The 7,287-nt window shown below is 44.3% G+C and overlaps 1 long non-coding RNA gene across 1 annotated transcript; it reads left to right on the forward strand.

Moving 5' to 3' along the window:
* The first annotated feature begins 1,212 nt into the window (after nt 1-1,212).
* Nucleotides 1,213-2,826, forward strand: LOC125541619. The gene is made up of 2 exons (XR_007297604.1): nt 1,213-1,505; nt 1,633-2,826. It is a non-coding gene; the product is annotated as an uncharacterized LOC125541619 (long non-coding RNA).
* Nucleotides 2,827-7,287: the final 4,461 nt, after the last annotated feature.

Here is a 7,287-nt window from a genome sequence, read left to right on the forward strand (position 1 = left end):
CGATGCCTCCACCAGCTGTAGGACAGCACCCAACCCGAACGTGGGCTAGTGGTCGCCGGCGAGTGGAGGGCAGTGAAGAATCCTCACCGAATCTGGCGCTCCGAGGTGCTCCGGGGAGAGGGAGGGCATCCCCGCGGTGGAAGAAGGCTGCGGCGCACGGAAGTGAAGCAGTGGCGCGCCGGAAGGCCGGATCGGGGACGGCGGTGCGCGGAGGCAGGCTACGGCGCGCGGGAGGTAGGGCGACGGTGCGCAGAGGCAGGAGGCGAGCGCGTGGGAGGCTGGTCGCGGCGGCGGGGGAAGCGGGGGACCGCACCGCCGATGATAAGCACAGGTGGCGGCGGCGATGGGATCTTGGGGCGACGGTGTGTCCGGTTGGGGCACGGCGGGGTAGCGGCGGCGCCGCCGGTTGGGGATGGGGTGGCGGGCGCATCCCCGTTGGGGGCGGGAGGTGGGGGAGGTGGGGGATCGGTGGTGGATCTGGGGTTGGGGGGGAGTGAAGCGGGGGGGGGGGTGGGCTTTTTATTTTTTGCTGTCACCGCCCGGGTTCGGCAGTTCGGGAACATCCGTCGGGCCCTATATAGCGCGCCGCGTGATCCAAATAGTTATTATGATTCTAGGATTAGAATAGTGCTGTCATATATATATATATATATACTAAATCTGGCCAGTATTCTTTTTTACTGTTTCTTTCACTTTTTTCTATCAGTGAAAAGCGAGCCAATGGGGACACGCCACGTGCTTTAGTGGGGGATCTGGAAGGGTATGCACCTATGTGCAGTTAGCAATTGCGGCTAGGTTTTCTAAATCGGTTTGCCATTGGCTGCATGGGTGTGCAGGATGGGCGGTTTCTATGGGCATGCATGCGCGATTCTTCGTCCGGTTCGCTTTTGGTTGCATGTGCGCATAGGATCTGCAGTTTCCATTGGTCTGCAGGCATGCAACATGCAATGTATCCTGGTCTAACTGCTTATATTTAATAATGCTGGTTGTTTCGAACTTGGATTTCCTTTCTGCCACGTGTGTTGTTGTGAGGTTGGCTGCCGCTTCGCCGTGCTTTCTAGGCCTGCTCTATGGTCGGCTGCCGCCTTTCTCTATTTCTCTGGTTGCTTCTTCTATCCATGCAGTGGCTACCTTCAAATTGTCCTTTGGTTCCTTGTTGCTTCCTATAAATACCAGCCTCTTCCATCCATCTTCTTTCCATCCTGGTTCGAGCCGGCCGTGCACTCTGTCTTGCATAAGAATTAGGGATGGTTACTCTTGTTGCTGTCCGGTCTGGTCGGGGATGGCAGGCCGTCGTCCGCCTGGGAGGTCGTGAGCTCGAGGCAACCCCGGGTAGACCGGGCAGGTTGTCGGAGGCTCCGACGCGGTCCTCTGCGGCGCACACGACTTGCAGCTTGGGAGTGTCCTGACAGTAGTCGGCGACCTGGGCGCCGCCAGTCCATCGTACACGATGAAAATGTGGGCGAGGGGGCGGAAGGAGGAGCGGTAGTAGGACGTGTTAGCAGGTGCAGCTCTTCTAGGCGTTCTTGGATTCTAGGCACTGCTTTCATCGTTGGTTCTGGTCACTTGGATGTTCTATAATACGGGCTTTCCTGCTTTCGTTTTTCCTTGCCTTGGGGTGGCGACGAGAAGAGCACGGAAGGAGTCGGTGAGGGAACCACACCGCACACGGACGGCGGGGTGAGAGGCTGGCGCCGAGTTCGTGTCAAAGCTCTCGCCGGATGTGCTTCTCTTCTACTTTCTCCAGTCCTTCACACCCGACATGTTCACCTTGACAGTCCGTCCTCGCCGTCGTCGACAATGCATGCTCTTTTGTTTGCCAGCGAAGGACGATGTGCAGCCGCTGCCACAGTGGGTACATCGGCCGTGGCGCTGCCGACTCCCCGGGCGGGTTCATTGCGATCTCCTGGAGTCTGGATAGTCGACTGCCTCCGGGTCGTTCCACGCGGGCGGAGCGAGGGCGACAGACAGCTACTGCGGCAACGCAGAGGTCCAAAGGAAAAGCTGAAGTCGGTGCTGAGCGACGCCGTCCAGGTCGGTGGCCGTGCGGCCCGCTGGCAGAACGGAGGGAGTAACTGGTCGGGCACACCGTTGACTTATTAAACGTGTGCAGTGCTCTCAGTTACTCCCTCCGTTCCAAATTACTCGTCGTGGTTTTAGTTCAAATTTGTACTAAAACCACGACGAGTAATTTGGAACGGAGGGAGTAGTAATTTAAAACGTACACACTCAATGACATGTCAAGTTGATTTTTTAATTTCTATAGAGGTAGTGTTACTTATGGTCGTTGCATGTTCGAGACACGTATCTCTGGTCATTGGCCGCTCCTAACACATATAATGAGTAGTGAAGTGCCATCCATGAGATCCATATGCCGACGATGCAATTCTTACACACAGCGAGCTTAATCTTAAACCATATATATCTTTACTCATGTGGTAGTAGTTCACTGAAATAATCTCCTTGCCATTACACTATTTCTACAAAAGCCTAATTTCAAGCTTTAGTTTCAGTCTGTCCACCTAGATTACAACTAAAATTCTAGAACGACAGACTATACGGGTTTTTCTATGGGATTCTTCTCGCTAACTAATCTCCATCCCTCTGATTTTCAAGGGTATGGGCCCCTCACTCGCTTTTCTTTTAATCAATTGAACCCAGCTAAGCATCCTGTACATTTAGTAAAAATCTGCCCGTGCGTGTAGCATTGCTCAGATTACAATATAGTTATACACATACCCAAGGGTCTCTATTCATATATTTGTGTATTATTCGTCTAAAATTTGATTCAACATGCACCTCTTGGCTGTCAAATTAAGGCATGTATTTTTTTTGGTTCTCTTCAAAATCAGTGGAAAAGAGAAGAGATCAGGATGTGCTTTCTTTGGAGAACAAAGAAAATGCTACTCTCCATTTTGGATGGGAAGTAGAAATTTTTCCTAGGTATACTTTAGGCCAACTTTTTCAGTGGTTGAAGGTCCCAAAAGACATGGTATTATTGATGCATAACCGATTGTATCTTCATTATAAAGACACACACATCATCTATCTCACATGAAATTAACAAAACCGGAATAATCAAACCAAAAAAAACAAGAGTTAAATCCGAGCACATGAAGCTACATATGAAGATGAAAACCAAATAAAATGTGACAAAAAAACATACAATTAAACTTACACGAACCTGGAAAACTCTTGGAGAACACATCAACTAACATAAACAACCAATCAATTAGCCAAATAATCAACACAAGGCTCTTCAATGTGCTTTTCTTCATGTAATAGCATGTAACACATGTGAAGCCACCACATATATTTTCTTTAGCTTATAATAATGGTTCGTGATTCTATCATGATGTACAGACGGGCGCGGTGTGCCGCCGCGCGGGTTAAGCTAGTCTCCAACCAAGCAGCGACGTCGTCGTCGTCGATCCTTTCCTTTTAGGCAATCGGAAAGCGCTAGCTTGCACGAAAAAGACGTACGTAGGAAGAGCTTGCCGCGCGAGCGCGCCCGGCTGGCGCCGTGCCGGCAAGGCACTTCAGTGCGCGTTCCCCACCGTGGCCGCGCGTGCCCGGCAGTCTCCGCGGGCACGGATCGTACGTGCGTGCGTGTCGACGCTCGCGCGCTGGAGCGCGGGGGGTAGGCATGCACGGACGCGCGAGCCGCGGCGGCATGCGGCGACCATGCATGTGTGTGTACGGTGAAGATAGGCCGTGGCGGTGACTTCTCCCTGGGGTGCCTGCTGTGCATATGTTCACGTACGGGTGAAGTGGGAAAAGAGCGCGTGCACTGCCGTGCTACGCTGCTAGCTAGCTCCTCGTGTGTATTCCGTGTGTACGTGCAACGGCTTAATCACCGCACGCACAGGTGATAGGGAACATGCCTAGCTATTTGGAACACGCGATATAAAAAGCGCAGGAATAGAAAAACATAGGTGTACTATATCCTCCACCTGCACATCTGTTCAAAGCGTCGCGTCCTGGACAGGTTGTAGCAATTTTGTTAGGGGCACCTCGTCAAATAGGTAGTTTGAGACACCTAGGTGCCTGGGCACCTTACCTCGTAGCCGTTAGATGGTGAGTTGATGTATGACGTTTGTGTTGATATGATAAATAATTAATGTGATTATATATGACAGTAATTAATAAGTATGGTAAGCGTGCATGCATGCATGACAACCATTTATTTTAAATTAATGGATAGTCATAAATGGATTAAATCTTCCAAATTTTACGTTCAGGTATATACACATATATTTCTCATCAGAGTATGTACACATAAGTATATGCCGGTGCATGTATACATTAATTTAACGTTGGGGTATGTACATTTTTATGGGTATGTAGAGAAAAAAAATAATGTCAAGGTATATACGCATAAATTTTATGTTTTTTTGCAATTGCATAAATTTTATTTTAGGTTATGTACATTTGTGTGTATGTGCATATAAATTTCACACAGGGATAAGTATATTTATGAGTATCTACACAAATTTCACGTTGGGTATATATATTTACGAATATGTACACGTAAATTTTAAGACAAGGTATGTACAGTTATGGGTATGTACACATAAATTTCAAGTCAGGGTATTTTTTTTTGCGGGGCAAGTCAGGGTACGTACATATAAATTTCACATCGGGTATGTACATGATATGTAAAAAAGATTTCATGTTGGAGTATGCATATTTTTGTATATACATTTTTTTGTGAGGGCTTGAGTACGCACTAAAAAATATATTGGTTATCATCATACATTAATTATCATCTTGGGGTATGTTATGTTTGGGATGTATATTTCTTAGGTATATCAATTCGCTTATCATGCATGGGTATATCATTTCTAGGTTTCTGTCATAGATGTATTATTATATGTGTATAAATTCTTTGTGTTAGGTATATGGGTACATAGGACAAATTCTTACTACATACATGGAAGTATTTTTTATTTTTAATAGCAAAAAAAGATGAGTGCATCATATGTTTATGAGTATTGTATTCCGATAAAGAATACAAGGCAAAAGCAAGAAATTGTACACAAGGTATTATAGTGCATATATTATAAGTAAAGATTTAAAAGAAACTAGGATGTCATATCATATATGAAAATAAATGGTATGCTATTATAATGACGTGCATTTTATGACAGGTATGTCATGCACCAATATTTGGAAAGAGATCAATCGCATGGGGCATTAATTGCATGGTGCTTAGGTGCCTGGGCACCTAGGAGCCCCAAACAATTTACCTATATATATATATATATATATATATATATATATATATGGTACAAAACGTGCTTCACATTATTGGATTTAGGCGGTTGACTCCCGCCACCCTCAATTGGATAATATGCATCTTTCACTCTATATAGGGAAAGATGGGTGTTTTTTGTGATTACAAAAGAAAATTTGACTACAGAAAATTGAAAAAATTATGAAAATAGGGGAACACACTTTTTTGTGCTAATTTTCCCTACACGTGATTTTTTTTGAAAATATGAAAATTGTCGTAGATGATATGAGGAAACTAGCTGCCCATGGAGCCATGGAGCACCACTTGCTCATGTATTTGTAAGATCCGGCGACCACTCGTTTCATGAATAGTCAAACAGCATAATGTGCAATTATGTCGGCACTGTATGATATGCAAACAGATTGTCAATTCACCATTTCATAGGTGTGCTCTCGACTGAATGAAGTCTACGATCAACCAAAGTCCCACCCATGTTCCCTATTTGGATAGAAATCTTAGGTTGTGCACCACAACTAAGATGGGGGAAAACCGAGAAAACTTAATGTTTATTTGATAATTAATACGATTGCATACAATTAACTGACCATTGCATGCCGTACTAGGTGGTCTCAAGTCATTTGAAACATACACGCCACCCATCTCTTATTTGTTGATTTCTTTATTCAGACCACCTCAAATGCAAAGGTGCTTAAATGAGCTGCTAAGTATATTAAATGCCTTAGTAACTCAAGTCCCCAATGCAAAGGTGCTAAGCTTTTGGATGCTAAGTTTCATGCATTTAATTAGTTGTAAACTCAGAATTGTGCTTCCACCTAGGTACACATGCTTAGCAACGTTTCTTAACTAGAATGCCACATATGATTTTTTTTACTTAGTTGTCAACCTTAGCACCTGTACAAGGTGGAGCATTGGAAGGGCCTCATGTCAAGAAACAAGGAACAAGGTGGAAGTTAATGCACCACGCGTAAGTGTTTTGATATCATTTGGTTTTCGTAATGTGCCTAACACTAGGAGAAAACAGGGCTTTGGTCACAGCGTAATATACACATTAGTCCCGGTTGCATTACGAATCGGGACTAATGTGAGCATTAGTCCCGGTTTGAGCGGCTAAAGGCATTAGTCCCGGTTCAAATGGGCCCTTTAGTCCTAGTTTGAGATACGAACCGGGACCAAAGGGCATCGCATCCTTTAGTCCCGGTTCGTGTCTCAAACCGGGATTAAAGATTAGACCTTTAGTCCCGGTTCGAGATATGAACCAGGACTAAAGGGTGCGATGCCCTTTTGTCCCGGTTCGTGTCTCAAGCCGGGACTAAAGGGCCCATTTCTCAAACTCTACCCCTCCCCCCCCATGTATCGCCATTTCACTTTTGAAAAAAAACAAAATAAAATGATAAAAACTTCAAAAAATAAAATCCTTCGAGATGTAGGAAAATTTAAAAACTTAAATTTGGACATGTTTTGCAAAAAAGTGTCATGAAGAATTAAAACGGCTATAACATTTGCATATGATGTCGAAAAAGTATAATATATCAAATGTTCAGCACGAAAATCCGCATATGATTTTGACGGCATACAACCTGTTTGCAAATTTTTAGAATCCTCAAATTCTAAAAGGAAAAAAAAGATATGCTCAAATTTCAGTTTTTTTAAATGTTGGTTAAATCTGGTCAAACTATGTTCAAACTACTTATTCAGGAAGTATTAGTGTTACTACATAATTATTCAAGAATATTAGTGTTACTAAATAATTATTTGAATTTTTGAATTTTGGTCAAATCTGGTCAAACTATGATTAGACTATGGTCAAACTACTTATTCAAAAAATATTAGTGTTACTAAATAATTATTGTTTTTTAGAATAATAGTTTCAAACTCAAACAGTGAAACGTGTGACTTCATGCTTAAGCTAAACTCTTGAGGGTTAATAGGATTGACATCTTACTATTGTCAGGAAAACAACAAGTGCAGATTTGGAAACGAGGGGGGATAGAACCCAGAAGTTAAGCGTGGTCAGGCTGGAGTAGTGAGAG

This window comes from Triticum urartu, chromosome 2 (assembly GCF_003073215.2).
Source record: "Triticum urartu cultivar G1812 chromosome 2, Tu2.1, whole genome shotgun sequence".
Taxonomy (NCBI): Eukaryota; Viridiplantae; Streptophyta; class Magnoliopsida; order Poales; family Poaceae; genus Triticum; species Triticum urartu.